This window comes from Protopterus annectens, chromosome 9.part0 (assembly GCF_019279795.1).
Source record: "Protopterus annectens isolate FY-2018-M chromosome 9.part0, PAN1.0, whole genome shotgun sequence".
In the NCBI taxonomy this organism is placed as follows: Eukaryota; Metazoa; Chordata; order Ceratodontiformes; family Protopteridae; genus Protopterus; species Protopterus annectens.
The window spans coordinates 1,631,995,915-1,632,013,124 of record NC_056743.1 but is presented as its reverse complement, the minus strand read 5'-3'; positions in this window follow the sequence as shown (position 1 = coordinate 1,632,013,124).

The window sequence follows — 17,210 nt, the reverse complement described above, 5'->3', positions numbered from 1 at the left end:
CTGGTATTGGATATGCATTTCAATAAGTTCAGATGGAAAGTGAACGGTTGCGCTGTTGAATAAGTTAATAAAATGCTGCCTTGTTAGTGCAATGATAAGCGAGCAAGTGGGGGACGCTGCTTATCAAGGGTGAGTTGGTTATGCTGCCCTTATGGTTATTTTACATTTTTCTTTCAGGGATGTTATTATCACCTGTGTCATGCTTTTTGGTTGAAATTTATAATTATTGGTTAACAATCATGTTTATGGAAGTTTAATAAAGGTCGTCAAATGTCATTTGGTGTTGTGTGTTTTTTGAAGGGTAATAGGACAAATCTATTGTTGATTGTAGCATCCTGCTCCTTAAAACATAGTAATTGTTTAAATTATGTCCTTTTCTATAGCCAAAGGCAAGGCATTCTTCAATAGTTCCTGCTGCCAAATCTAAGAAATGCAGAATATAACAGTGTTTGGAAATAATCTTCACAGCTTGTGTATATCTATTATATTTTTTGTAAATTTTGACCTAAAATCATTAGGATGATTAGATTCTCTATCTGTAAAGGAAAATAAGGTCTTAGCCACAGATGTCCATGCTCTTATGGTCAGCAGGCATTCATTCTCTAGTTAAGCATAGTCATATCTCCTCTCAGAAAATTCACATACCAAGTGACTTGATTGATCAGATACTTGTTAATCACTGGTGATTAATCTAGAATAGCATAACATCTGTCTCTTGACAGTACTTTTAAAAACACGTGGAGGATGCATACTAGTCCAGTGTACAAGTGTATTCACACTTGTCTCTTTCCTAAATAGACTCATGCCTAATTTGTCATCTGGCAAATTTTCCATCCTGATATCCAGAAAGCTAATACTATTAAGAGAATAGGATATCTTGAATTTTAATAAAAATGTGTGGTATTGCTTAAGTATTCTACAATTTTGCACAAATCATCACTATTAGAACTCCACAGGATACAAACATCACCAACAAATCTTTTATGAAAAGGATACTACTCTGAAAAATATTTTCTTTGCTAAAAACATAGTTGTCTTGCTATGGTGCTAGTAGCAAGTGAAAACGTGTTTGAGCTAGCTGGTTATTTTATATTGCTGTTTAGAATTAAACTGATTGAACTTTATGGTGTTTGGAATCCTAATATGTCAGCCTTGATATGCTTTATTTGCTTTCTCTTCCTTGGTGACTTGAGCTCTTTCTAGAGAAGAAAGCAAGGTCTTAGCATTGAACACCATTTCACCACAACTAGGAATGGTATCTGAATTAAGGATAAAATAATTGGCTTCACTAATTCACTAAGAAATTGGCGTCAGTTCAGGGACTTCAGTGGGTGTGTTTGCATAGGATAAAAGCAAAAAGAGGAATAAAACCAGCAAGGCTACAACATCAGTTGGCATAAGCTAAATAACTTTAATAAAAATAAAACAAGGATAAGCACTTTCGCAAATTCAGCCTCATCAGATCCATACATTAGAGAAAAAAATTCAACTTTTTAAAACCACATTATTAAATACACTTAGGCTATTAACCAATAGAATAAATGTGTTAATTTACACCCCTTCAGGGTGGATTTTAAGCAAGTACTCGTATTAACTCCTGGATGTCTGTTTACTTGTAGCCTCAATATCCATTTCAATTCAGCTTGTTAAACTTTGTTGTTCACATCCCCACCCCTAATATTTTGTCTAAGATGTTACAGCGCTCTAAATGAAAATGTATGCCCTATATTTTCAATAATAGGCTTAGCCAAAGCATTATTCATATTCTTATTCCTGATCTCATACATATGGTGCAATATTGTCTCTCTAAATTTTTGTATAGTTTCCCCTACATAAAAACAGGTGCAGACATCACAGGTTGCTAGATAAACCACATTTAACATTTGGCAGTCTACATAGAATCTAGGTTTAAAAGAAAAATTAAAATTTGGATGTTCAGCAGATGGGTTCACTTGCTACTCTATTTTTAGATAAAGGTTACGATAAGAGATTAGTTCACAATATTAGAAGTGAGGTTGAACTTGATAGGGTGAATAAAGCTAAACCCTATTATTTGGGTGGACAAAGGGATGGAGCCACACAAGGTCAGTTTAATAGGACAACGAAATCTGAGATTTGTTACCAAATATACTAAGAATGTAACAGATATAAGGGATATTATATGTAAGAACTGGTATATTTTAACAACTGACCCCAGAACTGCTACCATCATAGGTGATGAACCTAGATTCAGCTATAAGAGATGTCACAATTTGAAGGACCTATTTTGTAATGGGCATAAAGTACAAGGTAATGTAGGTATGAAATTAGGTACATACCCATGCTGTAGATGTAAAGCCTGTGTTACAATTTCCAAGCAAAAGGTGTTTGACCATCCAAATTTTGATGAAGCTGAATTTGCAAAAGCGCTTATCCATTTTTATTTTTATTAAAGTACTTCAGCTTATACCAACTGCTGTGGTAGCTTTTCTGGTTTTATTCCTCACTTTGCTTTTGTGCTATTTGTCTAGCATTGGCTTTGATTTGCTGATGGGCCATTTATTTTTGTTGTGTTTGCATAGGATGAAATAATCAGCAGAAAATGACCCTACTTACTTTGCCAGGGATATCCAGCAACTTTCTATTTGTCTTTCCCACATAAACACAGTGCACACTTGACAAAGAGCAAATAAGCATAGACAGTCCCCTGCTGTAGCCAATGGATCTTAATGCATGGTAGGCATTGTGCCCTGAAGTAGAGGGAGTGTTATCTCTACAATGGAACCATGTTTCTGTAATTGCGTATTGCCTAAAACATTTCCTTCCCCCATAGTGCCTTTCTTGTGCACAGAAGTCATATGGCAGGCATCTCAATATAGCAAACTTGAATTTGAATAATATCACAGTAGGAATGTGGAATGCCAGGAGCCTAAACAACAAAATAACATGGTTGCATTGTAGAAATATTGCTTCCTCTACTCCAATTCACAATGCCAATTTTGCATTAAGGTCAATTGGCTACTGCAGGGGAGTGTCAATACACATTTGCAACCCTCCACCATGGTATCTCTTCAGATTCCACATTACAGATACAGAACTGGTAGAAGTCATAGCTACTCTTAGTAAACCTAATTATCATATTACAGCCAGTTACTCAACTCCATCTGTGACCCTTTCGCATCCTGAATAATTTGGGCTGATAGAAAAGCTCACTGTTAAACTAAATACCTTTCTTATGGGTGACTTCAACTATCCATTCAAAAACTAGTAAATATGTACTGCACACAACAAATACGCCCAAAGATTTCTGGACTTTGTTAATGCCAATATACTCAACCAAAATGTCCCCATAACTACCAGAAATTTTGATCTTCTCATTTGTGTCCTTACATTTGCTTCCCCTCATTCAGACACCCTACTTGTTGTTCCTTTCTTGGTCATATCTGACCATATTGCAGTCATCCTCTACATGGTGTCTTGTTGTGTGGCCCCTAATTACTATTGTACATTCAGGGCTTGATCCAAACCAATTTCTTATTATTTACTCATCTTATTCATAATCATGAATGGTATAGCCCTCCAGAAAACCTTGTAACTGAGGCTGCTTTTTCTTCCTCTGAATTTTACTCACTCTTGGAGAGATGTATTAGTGCATTTGTGCCAACCTGTTTTAAGTGTAAAGTCAAGTTTAAAAACTAAACCCATATGGTGAAACAGTCCCAACAAATAGTATAAAAAAAGGATAAATCTCTTGGTCATCTCTAAAAAATGTCCACTTCATAATTATAAAAGAGATTTAAAAATGGTAAGTAATTCTCTCAAAGATGCTGTTAGGAAATGTTAGTTAACTATGAACTTAGGGTAGCAGCTAATTCAATCTGTACTGGTACCATCTTCTCTAACTCCTCACAAAGCCCCTTCTGAAATCACTTTGTAGCAGGTCATTTTGTGATATTAACAGATGTGAGGGAGTTGGGAATTTGTGAAATTAAGATAACTGATGCTGGGCAAAGTCTGCACTCAATTTCTCTGTTAGTGTTCTTGTTATGTGAGTTGTATCTGTGTGGTAGTATCGTTTTGGATAAGTTCATAATATTGCTAAGTATTATCGCTTAGTCTCCTAATATAACTAAAGAACAACTTATAATATTATTTTTTAGTCCCCTAATATAACTAAAGAATGACATAATTATCCTTGATTAAGTTCATGACTTGACTTATTAACCCTGTCAACAGCTTTTAGTGCAATTTTAATATGAGGAATTTTAGATTTGATGTATGATTTAAGAAGCATTTATATTTTATTGTAGAGTTTATTTAAGCTAATAAACTTTCCGAGTGGCTTGTTCTTAAACCTGCTATTGTATTTGACGCTAGTAAGGGTGGTCAGATTATATATGCATATATAGAGAGAGATATAAGGATGCATGACCATCCATCAAAAAATCAACAAATTCAATGGCAAGTGATCAAACACAACTTGTCAATCACCAACAGATAAAAAAAAAAATCAAAATAATTGTTTTGCAAGGGCTACACCCCTATACTCCCACACACACACGCTGCTTATTAATATATATATATATATATATATATATATATATATATATATATATATATACATATATATATATATATATATATATATATATATATGTATATATATATATATATATATATATATATATATATATATATATATATATATATATATATATATATATATATATATATATATATATATATATATATATATATATATATATATATTATACCAACTCCAAGATTGCACTACAGTGAGGAAAGGATAAATCTCCTGATCTCAATAAAGAAAAAACTGATACATTCAATCAGCTGATTTTTGATCACATATACCACCTTTATTTTTCACGTTCAATTCTACAAGTTGTCTTTCAACAATGTTCATATAATTAAATATATATATATATATATATATATATATATATATATATATATATATATATATATTTATATATATCTAAGGGATCTTTCAGATAAAACAAGCCCTGCTATAATTCCTCATGATTATCCTTCTGTGCTTTACCTTTTTCTATGTATTCTGACATCCCCTTTCCTTCACATTTTCATGATGACACATGATTGCTCTTTGTTGCACTGGCCCTCTTTGGTTTGCTGACAGTGCTTGAAATACAGCTATAAGGCACATTGTTGCACATGTGGGCATTTGTATCCTCATGAGTCGTTCCTTCCTTTCTTGTGATGTTGGTTATGTGAACTTTCCTAAAGCAGTTCCCTTTCCTACAGTTTCCTAGAGAGATTGCTACCAGTAATATGGCAGTACTAGTTTACTATTTAGACATTTTCTCACAACACTGGCTCACACAACTAAGGAGCATGGACTGTGCTGCATTACAGGATGAGTGATATTTAATGTTGTGACTTGTTAAAGGAAAATATTCTGTGCTGCATTACAGGATGAGTGATATTTAATGTTGTGACTTGTTAAAGGAAAATATTCTGAATGATCCCCAACTTTTTGTAATATGAAGAACTAACAAGAACAAAGTGCCCACAAATTACCACATAGATGGTAATCCTTTAAGTACAGAAGAAGTAATTAGGGACCTGGGGACCCAAGTTGATAGCAATCTCTCATTTGACAACCACGTGGCCAAAGTGGTTAGAAAAACATTTTATATATCCCACCTAATCATGAAGGGATTCACATCTAGATCAGGGGAGGTCATTGTGCCTCTTTACTCATCCCTCATCAGGCCCATAATTGAGTACAATGCCCCTTTTGGGATGTACCTTACCAGACACCTGCAGCAACTGGAAAGACCCCAAAAGTACCTCACCAAGAGGATCAAAGGACTCAAACAGATGCCATATGCTGCCCGGTTAAAGAAACTCCAGCTCTACTCAGTGGCATACCGCCTGCCCAGAGGCGATCTGTGCCTGACGTATAAAGCAATGTCCAACCCAGAATTAATGGACATGCTGCACCTCAGAAAATCCAAATCCCATCGAGCCACGCGCTCGAGAGACTTGAACCTCAGCACTGAAATAAATAGGACATGCCGGAGGGACAGATTCATAACCCAGAGGCTCCCTTCACTCTGGAATAAAATCCCAGTCCAGGTTAGGCAGAGTCCCTCATTGACTCTCTTCAAGAGGAATCTTGATGAGTGGATGGGAGATCGTAGGTTTACCCCGGGTATCACTTCTGTGTCACTGTTAGACAGAGGCACAGTATACTAACCTCGAAAAAGGGCATAGCAAAATTAATTTAAAATGGGTGGCGAAAGCCAAATACACTCTGGCTAGGCTTATAAATGCCCTAGGGCAGATAGCCTAGTATGAACCTATGAACCTATAATAAATTAAGTGCTTCATTCTCAGACTAACTAGAATCAGTTCTGGGGCCCAGAAGTGGGTTGTGATTGTCTGCCATGCATTTCCCAAATCTCAGGTCTAGAACTAGTCCAGAGTTGGTAATAGAAATAAAAATCATATCAGTAGAGATTTTTGTTTTTCTCTACACTGTTAAGAATGAAAATGTCAGGCTGACTTTACATCTCAGATATGTAACAACTGCTGACTTCCTCATCAATCTTATTTTAACAAGTGAAACATTTTTGTATTTAGTTCGACATTTAAAATGTAGGCAATAAGTTCTTCATTGTAACACTGATGAAAGTTTTAAAGAATGAGATATAAAAAAATCTTGATAATTACTTTAAATGAATAAATATGAAACTGATGATATAACTATTGCTTCAAGCTGCCAAGAAACATTTTTAAAGATGTTTGATTATTTCATAAAATGGAAACTTTTTGCTTTGTTACCTTTAGTTTAATTCCAAGCTTCTGCAATTTACATTTGGATAACCTTAGTGGGATTCACAAAGATCATGCAGAAACCATGTAAAGTGCCCCCTGCATGTAGGTTAGATTACATAATAGTGGAAAAATGCATCTTAGACACACGTTTTGCTGCAGTGAGAAAAATCTCATTATTGCCAAATCTGCATGTCTATGAATGTTTGAATGTGAAAAAATGCCTATTTCAGTATTAATTGTCAGTGGTGGTCCATGCATCTCATTGGTAAAGGCACGCCTCTATTTCACTCTCACACACATGCAGACATTCATGCAGATGCATACACACACACACACACACACACACACACACACACACACACACACACACACACACACTCACAGACATCCTTCCCACACAAAGCCATTCACTCACATGACACACACACACATCCACACACTCACAGACATCCTTCCCACACACTCTGTCATTCACTCACATGACACACACACACACACGCACACACAAACACACACACACTTGAAAAAACTCATGGACACACTCACCCAAACATCCACACACATCTGTACTCCAGATACCCAGCCTAAACTCCCCTACTGAAACCAATCAGGCAGGCAGAGACACACACACACATGCACTCACAGACATCCTACCCACACACAGAGACATTCACTCACATGGCACGCGCCCACGCACTTGAAAGAACTCACCAACACACTCATCCAAATCTGCATACACACTTATATTCCAGATCCCCTGCCTAAACCCCCCTACTGAGACCAACCAGACAGGCAGACACACACACACACACACACACACACACACACACACACACACACACACACACACACACACACACACACACACACACACACACACACACACACACATATTCCTGACACTATAGCTCCAATTAATAGGTGACTGCTGTCTTTTGGCCATGTTAATTGTCATAACAGGCTATGCTAATTTATGCAGAAGAGTAATCCTCTGACTCACTCAACTGAGTAAATCCCTTACAGGAAGCATTTCCAGGGCAGAGCACATGGTTAGAATGACTCATCCTGCAGTTTGTCTGTCAGGGACAGCTCACTGCAGTGATTCTTTTGACCATGGAAAAGTAATGCAGTGGCCTCTGAAGCAGAGAGTGTTGCCATGAAGGCTGGCCACTAGTGGTAGAGCTTACAGTTCATGGTATGCCTTTCTGAATACCAGGGTTGAATTTTAGAGGTGAGACATGATTTATTTGCAAATATAAAGTACAGGCGTGTAAGAAGTTACCATAATAATAGATGTCCTACTGATTACGGTTGCATTATTCCAATACTGATGAGTTATCCCACCAATGTAGCCTGATATCAGGCCAGCATACCAAAACCAAAATCTACCTCAGCCTGTGACTATAGGGGTACATAAGAGGTGAGCAAGATCCTCTGAATATCTAGAGCCATAAGATACAAGTTCAGATAAGAGGAGGGGAGGGACGTTACTCCACCATCAGTCCACAAGGTGTGGAGAGGCCATACAAAACAGACAAAGGAAGCAGGGAAAGATGCAATACTGCAACAGTGATTAGTAGGATATCCACTTTTATGGTAAGTTCTTATACAACTGCACTGTGTCCTTTCTTGGATCACTGTTGCAGTATTTCAGTACTGATGGTGATTCACATAGCTAAAAGTGGTAGAGAGTGTGAAGGGTGAGAAGTACAGAGAAGGGAAACATGTTAGCGTGTACATTTCATTTATAATACGCCTTCATAGCAGAATGCCATTTCAAGTGTATTTCAGTATGTATTTGTTAGCTTGTTTCTTGCCTAATAATAAGTGCTGCCAGGGTAAGAAAAGTATAAGGTTTGTTCTGAGTAGAAAGTTCTGTCATGGAATTTGAAACTTGTGCTTAAAAAGAAATGTCATAAACAAGCAGTCAGGAGATCTTAGTTAACAAAATTACTACTGTAGTATTCATTTCTAATTGGTCAGTGGTAGTTTTATAACTGATAGAATAATGTTTATTTAATTGAAACATGTATAAAATAGTATGATTCGTGTAGCTTGAGGGGAAAGGATAGTGAGTTTGTAGTGTCTCTCATACATGTCTTTTTGTGAAAACTGTTTCATGTGAAAGTTATTTGGTACCTTAATAATAGTGGATGGACCAGGGACAGGGGAGCCGATCCCTAACCTTAGCAGGACATATCTGACAAAGGAGATATTTGATATGGAAAATGTATGTATTTTACATGTTTTGTAAACATGTAAACAGAAGCCTAGGTGGATGCTTCTAGAACAGATCTAGAGTCAATGCTTTTGAGCTGAGCATACTGTATCTAAACAATCCTACCTTGGTTTGTGATTTACTTTGGAGTTGACTGGTAAGAGAGTTTTATTTGAATATTTATTTTATTTGTTATCATTGTTTTTCACTGTTTGTAGGTAGGAAGGGCTAGCTTGTTAAAAAGATTTACTTTGATTCATATTTTGTAGTTTTACCTTTAATTTCACTGTTGGTTGTCAGAAAGATATAGGTTTTACAGGCAAGCTATAGCCACCCAAGGGGCCTAGACAGCTATAAATTCACACAGACCACAGAGAGGAAATTCCTGAGCATATCTAAACAATCCTACCTTGGTTTGTGACTTATTGATCTTTACTGTTAAAAAGAAGTTTGAATGCAAACGAAAGTGAGGAATTACAACTTTTCTGTGGCTTCCAGAACTTGTATGGTCAGAACAACTTTTTTGTACTTACTTTAATATTTAGTTGGATATTGCTCGTGTGATTTTTTTGTCATAGAAGTTTATTTAAGTTCTCTTTGAACTCTATGCTTACTGATTTTGATTATATTTTTCTTTTACAATATATTATTCATTTGAAGATGAATATGGATTCCTTAAATGAGTATGCAATTAATGATCTGCTAATGCACAGATATATTATACAGTGTAATAAATGCTATTCATATTTAAGGGTAACAGCTGATAACACTAGTGATCTGTGTTCCTCATGTCAAAGGTTGAAGATTTGCTTACCATTGTTAGAAGTAAATCTAGACTTAATGATGATGATTGCACTTGTGCAATTGGCATGGCTTGGAGAACTGTTGTTTCATATATTAATGAGTGGACTGGTGAAATAAATAATGTTAGGCAAAGAGAGCACATTTTGGAAATGATGCATCTATTGTCTGCAAAGATCATTCAACCCCTATGAAACAAGACTATGCCCCTAACAACTCTGGAATTCTGGATGCAAGTATTCAGCAATCTGAGGATCCAATCTGTTTAGAAGGAAACAAAAAAAAGAAGAAAGAAAGGAAGACGTTCCCAACAAATAAGGAAGAAAAAGAAATTGATTAATGACTCTAATGGAAAGAGAATACGTACTAAAAAGGACACTGCTTTGTTATCACACACAGGTTACAGAGAATGATAATATTTGTCTATCAGAAAACCTTCAGTCTACAGGAGAAGGCATAATTTTTCCAAAAGCGAAAGTAGAAAAAAGAGGCAAGGGGTGGGGAATGAAAAAGAAGAAATCAAATTTGAAAGTGGAAGGACTGAAGAACATTAATTTAAGAAAAAAGAAGAGAAAGACAGATGTTGACTACATGGTTCAAGCTGTGGATTTGCAATACCAGCTGGATGTGAATTTAATATACAATGAAAACAGTGGGATTAATAGGTGATGACGCTCTATCCTTCATAGCAATTGATAGAGTAGATATTTCTGTATTAGAAGCTGAAGATTCTTCAGAGCTGGTGAGCAAAGATATTCTTGTAATTGGAGATTCAGTTATTAGATGATAGGCTGCTAAGGCTGCGCCGCCAGGCAGGTTAGTGATTATTCTGCATGTATTGTTATATAAAATATGGGAGAGAGCATGAAAGAAAGTGTTGTAGTCCAATAAATCAGCCATAAAATGGACTGAATAAGTTATATTTGCAGAGATGATCATGAACATCGAATAGTGTTGTGCTTGCCAGGAGCAAAAATAGAAGATGCGAGACAAGCCTTGGAATGCCTTAATGTAAAGAAATACAAATCCGTTTTTATTCATGTCAGTACAAATAATGTCATCCAAAAGGATTCTCTGATGGCTAGAAGGGAACTGACAGCCCTCTTAGATAGTATAGCTTGTACTGGTATTAGGACGTATTTTTCACAAATCACTTATAGAAAGGATAGTCAGGTTACTGTGAATGAAAAGATTTTAGAAGGTAAAAACCTACATGGAAAAAATGTTCTGTTTTAAAAAAATGGAAATGTGTAGAGCATCCAAGCTTAGTTATGGGCACATATGTGTTCAGACAGGATGGCATATATTTGTCAAGATCAGGGAAAATAATTTTTGCAGCAGATATTTTGCAATATTTAACAAAGACTAGGCAGGATTTCTGCCAGGTCAAAAATTTAACAGTTCACAGATTTGATGCATCTTTGATGGTTATTAATGCTAGCAACATTAATAATAAAGTTTTTTTTTATTGGAAAATTTGTTATGTTCCCGCAAGACTGATGTTGTTATTGTTTGTGAAACATGGTTAAAGAACAATGACTGGAAACCAGTCAGGGTATAAATGTTTTTATTGTAACAGACATTCTTACAAAAAAATCATGTGGAAGTGTTAGGAGAGGGATTAAAGACAGTTATGAGACCTGTGATTATTACATGTTCAGTGATAACACCAATTCTATAGATTGTGCAACTGTAAAAAATAAAAACAAATCTAGCAAGCTAGAGGGCTGGATTCACGAAACCTCCGTGTAAGACTTAATATGTCTTACTCAGAGGCTGCAGTTGAACGGTATGACGTCAGCGTGTCATGAATATTCATGAGGGCACGCTGACTCATCCGTAACTCTTACACGGACTGAGTAGTTAAGCAGGGGGCGTGTCCGACTGCAGAGCAGTCTAAAAGTCCACGCCCCTGCAAGGTTTTAAAAAGCATAATGTCAACAGACAAGAGCGAGTCAGCTCAAATGTACTTGCACCCAACACCACACTCCCTGACACTGTAAACCCCCATCAGAGTTATAGAACGTAAAATATAATTTTTTTTTTTTAAATCCACGATATAGCTGCTCGTATTTGCGCTTGTTTGCGCGGGTGTGCCCATTGCTTAACCACAGTTAGCAATTGTGACATTGAAGAGCATATAAGAACTACTTATGCAAATTAATCCAAATAGCAATAGCGTAATGGTAGAGCGTATGCACAAAGAGAAGGCATTCACGGTTCGAGTCCCACCACTCCCCTTCTTATTTATGTTTTAAATCAGTATTTGAAATAATACCAGACAAATATGATTAAAATTTTATTAAAGCCAGTGACATGGCCAATGTATCAGCGAACAAAATATATATTTTGAAAAGACCCAGATATATAATAGCCTGCCATTAAGCAATGTTTTACACAGCTAAACACAGGTGCCCATAGTTTAATAGTGCTTTACCCATCTAAACAGAGGTGCCCATAGTTTAATAGCGCTTTATCCAGCTAAACAGAGTTGCCCATAGTTTAATAGCGCTTCACCCAGCTAAACAGAGTTGCCCATAGTGTAATAGCGCTTTACCCAGCGCAATAGAGTTGCCCAACGTTTAAAAGTGCTTTACCCAATGCAATGTGTTTGCGCGGACATGCACGCAGAGCCAACCAGGGCACTGTAGGGCACAGGGGAGCAACATAGAGCTAAGTTGCTTAAATGCAGCCACACCCCCTAGCCTGTCTAGACAGTATTAAAATAAAAGAATGACAAGGTTTGAACCCAGGACCCTTTGCATCATAATCAAAGTACAGAACCACTAAGCCATGACAACATAGGGGAAACAGCCACTATTAACATTCATAAACTTAGGAATGGTAGTTTAACCATTACTAAGCTGGTCTGCAGTCAGCCTAGAATTTTACAAAGCAGCCAGTCACAAAAAAGTGCGGGAAATGCGGCATATTTAAGCCCCACAGGTGGGAATACACGCTATAACTGATTGTAAAACACATCTGCGGTCAGAATGTCTGGTGTTGGAGAGGGAGTGCACTTCTGAGCACAGAGATGGGGCATCAAGGAGTCCAAATACATGGTTTGGCTTCTAGTCCACCGTCATGAGGCAAGACTCCTGCAGGGCCAGTTCCAAGGGACGGAGTACAAGGCAGAGGCTTGGAACTGGTTAGCTTGTGACCTCACCAGTGCCACAGGCATTCCTAGAACTAGTGAGCAGGTCCGTCACCACCATGCGGACCTGAAGAGATGAAAGGAGGACCGCCTGAACCAGTGGATACAGGAGGCCCGTGGGATGCGGGATGCCCCAGTAATGAGTATGTAGCCATGGAATGCAGTATGTAAGAATTTAAAATGGAGTATGTATAATGGATAGGAATGTCTCAATATCCCTTCATTTACTTTACAGCTGCAGGTGACCGTGTTATGAATCAGCAAGCCCATGCTGATAGGCTGCTAAGGCTACGCCGCCAGGCAGGTTAGTGATTATTCTGCATGTATTGTTATATAAAATATGGGAGAGAGCATGAAAGAAAGTGTTGTAGTCCAATAAATCAGCCATAAAATGGACTGAATAAGTCCTCTGCATGTACTGTCAGATAAAAATGTTAGAGAGGCAGAAAAAGAGTGCAGTAATCCATTAAGAAAGGTAACAAATGTCTGGAATAATATCTCTGCTGGCACTGTCATATAAAAGAATATGTGATTGAGCCTGAAAAAAGAGTGTGCTAACCTATTAATAAAGGTATAATATGTCGTGAACATGTCTGCCATATATACCGTTAAAACAAATAAAGGAGTGAGCCTGTGGAAAAGTGTGTAATGTCATTAATAAAGGTCTAAAACCCAGAGTGTGTCTGTTTCACTTAGTATGAAATGTTGTTGTATCCTTGCATTATACAAATAGTAATGTGTTAGAAAGTGCTGGCAACTCAGAGTTCTGCAGTCCCATCTAAAGTGGATGATGGAAGTGCTAGTAGCTGTGAAGTAAATATACATTATTCAACAGTCAGTTACTGGCTGGCATGCATATGTAAATCTGGCACACGAGTAGCATGCTAATATGTTCCCACGAAATGTAAATGTGCTTCAATAAATGCAGGGTTCTGTACAATTTGAAGTGAAAATGTCATGTGAAAACATCCAGATATGTAGATAAAGGAATATAAATGCAACCATGAAATATATAGCAGTAACATCTGCATCCTGGACAGTTAGTATGTGAGATATAGGTCAAGTATAGATTGAACTAGCCAAAACCACTACACAACCTAATGCATGGTGGCAAGTGTAATAATACATGTAGGGAATATACACCTGCAGTCACTAGGAATGTAGTGTAGAGTAAAAGTGTTTATAAGATGTTAACGGAGGTTTTTTCTACACCCTACTGTTTGTGCATAAACCATGCAATTCCACATCTCAATGGGTATGTGTAATCTTAAATATTTGTTTGGATATATGTCCAATTGTTATATAAATATTTGCACTCATGTTGACACATGTGCCCTGTTCAAACACCACGTTCATGGTGGCCTGTTGCTACCAATTATCCCTGCATGCAGTTGGAATAACCACTGTTGTTCAATTTATGCATGTGTTATGTTTGCTGTTTAACTGTTGGAACTGTGGTGTGTTGGGTTAATGGGAATATTACTGCATGCTGTTACAACTAATCTGGAATGCTGTTGTTTATGTTGTAATGAAACACACCTAATCACAGAATGGATGGGAAGGCCGGTCCCAGCGGACCCACCTGTCCCTCCTCAGTTGGTGAGTGCACCTGGCACCAGTGGCTCTGGTGCCCAGCCCGGACTCCCCTCCTCCGTTGGTCCTGTGCCACCTCGGGTGGAAGCACTGCAGGGGATGGGGCTCATCACCCCGTGCAAGCGTGGGCAGAGAAGGGCCACCTGTCACCCTTCGAAGGGTCCGGGTTGTGGTGCATAGGGAGATCCAGTGTTCAGTCGCTGATCCCCTATGCCAGCTTGAAGCAAGAGTGGCGCATCTCATGGGTGAGCCTGCCCATCCTACTCAGCCCCCAGCACAGCCACCCTCGGGGCTGTGAAGGTGCAGTGGTGACTGCCCATGGGTGGGGATCTCAGTTCCACTGTTACCATCTGTAGGCTCATGGGCTTGTCATTTCCAAACAACCTTCCCCGTCAATTGTGTTCACCCACCCCATGTGTCAAATTCCGCCCCTGTATGCATCTTGTTTGTCTTGTCTGTTTACCTCCCCAACCTACCTCGCCAAATATACCTACTTCCCCTACCTCACTTACCACTCTCACCTGAAAAAAAAAAAAAAAAAGGGCAATCTGTACCCGAAAAAAAATTACACCCCATACATAGCTTCCCATTTTGCACACATGTCCATAGGACATGTACACCGATAATTCTAACTGGCAGTGCAACAAACTATGTTGTCCTGACCCGTCTCTCAGGGGTAGAAGGTCTCAAAACTCACTCCAAAATTTCAACATATGCACAGCTGTTGCTGTTAAAGAAATGGACAGCTATGGGCCTTCCCTACACCCTTCCTGCACATCCCGAGCTTGTTTTCCTACTGTCTTTCCCTCTCTGTGCCCCCATTTTCACCACCTTCCTATCTCCCCATTTTCTTTTCTTTAAAAGAAATTAGTGTGGGGGTTAGCGGGAGTAAACACATTTAAGCAGTAGTAAGTGGGGGTGCGCGAGTGTGAGCTTGTGTGCACTTAGCTAAGCATTGCTAAGCGTCACACAAACCCGCGCAAACCCGCTTACAACTGCTTAAAAGTGCCTTAGTCACTGTGTCTGACAGGGCCCTTGTATTGATCAGCAGCAGAATAAAATACCCTTGTCAGTCTCAAACCCAGGATCTTGGACTCACCAGTCTGCATGAAATACCGCTACACCACAGCAGATATACAATACCTTAGTGTTGAAAGCAATTTATCATGCATTACCATGAGGGAATGTAAAGGGAAAATAGGAATGGCATAACACAAATCTTGTTCTGTGGGCCTTAACCAGCAGGTGTTGTTGAATTGCATGACATGACTGTGAAAAGAGAATCATCCATGCCAGTAGGGAATAAGGTTACAGTAGCAGCTTACAAACCCCACACATTATCAGGGCAGGATAAACACTGGCATATTTGCATAGGTCATAGGCCAGACCTCCCAACAGTGACTGCTCTACAGTGATGACCCTGATTTTTAAACAAATGTTAGCTGTGCCCCTCTGACTCCCTGTGAAATGTACTAACAGTAGGCAGAAAGGTGTTGAATTTCACTTAATAACAAATGTCAATAAGTGAGAGTAGACACCACTTGCACGTCAGAAAAGGTGTAGTAATAGAAATGCTCTGAATCACCCAAAGTCTGAACTGCAAAATGTCTGAACTATATGGCAGGTGTATCCCAGTTATATGTACCTTTCCCTGAGGCTGTTCAAATATATACATGAGAGTATCTGAGGCCTGGAAGAGTCAGAAACACACAGGCGTATCAGCTTGTCTGCTGCTACACACTCTGCAAATAGCTGTAGAATGAATCCCACAAGCATGCCCTTATGTAGAAGTACAACACAGAAATAGCAAAGGATGTAGCCATGTACTGCTAGCAACCACCTGTGGCAATGCCATTGTTCAGGTGCTGAAAAGACTGCTGTGGTGCACAGTCAAAGAATACTAGGCTGACCTCTGTCTACCATCTGGATATGTCCACAGGTGGGAGCTACTCAGACAGACCACAAGCCTTCATAGACTTGCAGGTACACAGCAACTCTGCATGTTCAGTAAGATAAACATCACACGATAATAAATAATGCACACTGCAGTTCTGCACCCCTACCCAAAGGTACTATATACCCATGTAGTCAGGCACAACCAAGGGTGTAGGTAGGCATACACAGTACATAAATATGTCCAGTCATCCTGAGCAGACTGTGCTAATGCCAACACAAACCACAAACTGTTCAGATGTGAGTAACGTACTAATGACAGTATAGCAGTTCACAAACAGTGCATGTGCCTGATATCCATAATTGGTAGTGCAACATACTTAGTTGTCCTCACCCCTCTCTCAGGAGTGGAAGGTTTCAAATATCCCACCTAATGTATTGCATATGCACAGCTGTTGCTGGTAAAGAAATGGGCAGCTACGGACCTCCTCCACACCCATTGTGTACATCCCAAGCTGGTTTCTCTACTGTCTTCCCCGCTTTGTGCACCCTTTATCACCACATTCCTATCTCCCCATTTACTTTTCTCTCAAAGACATGAGCGCGGGGGTTAGCGGGAGTGAGCACTTGTAAACAGTAGTAAGCGGGTTTGCACCAGTATGCGCATGTGTGTGCCTAGCCTAGCATTGCTAAGATATGATAAGCTGCGCCAAGCTTAGCTTCCTATTGCTAACATAAAATAAGCTA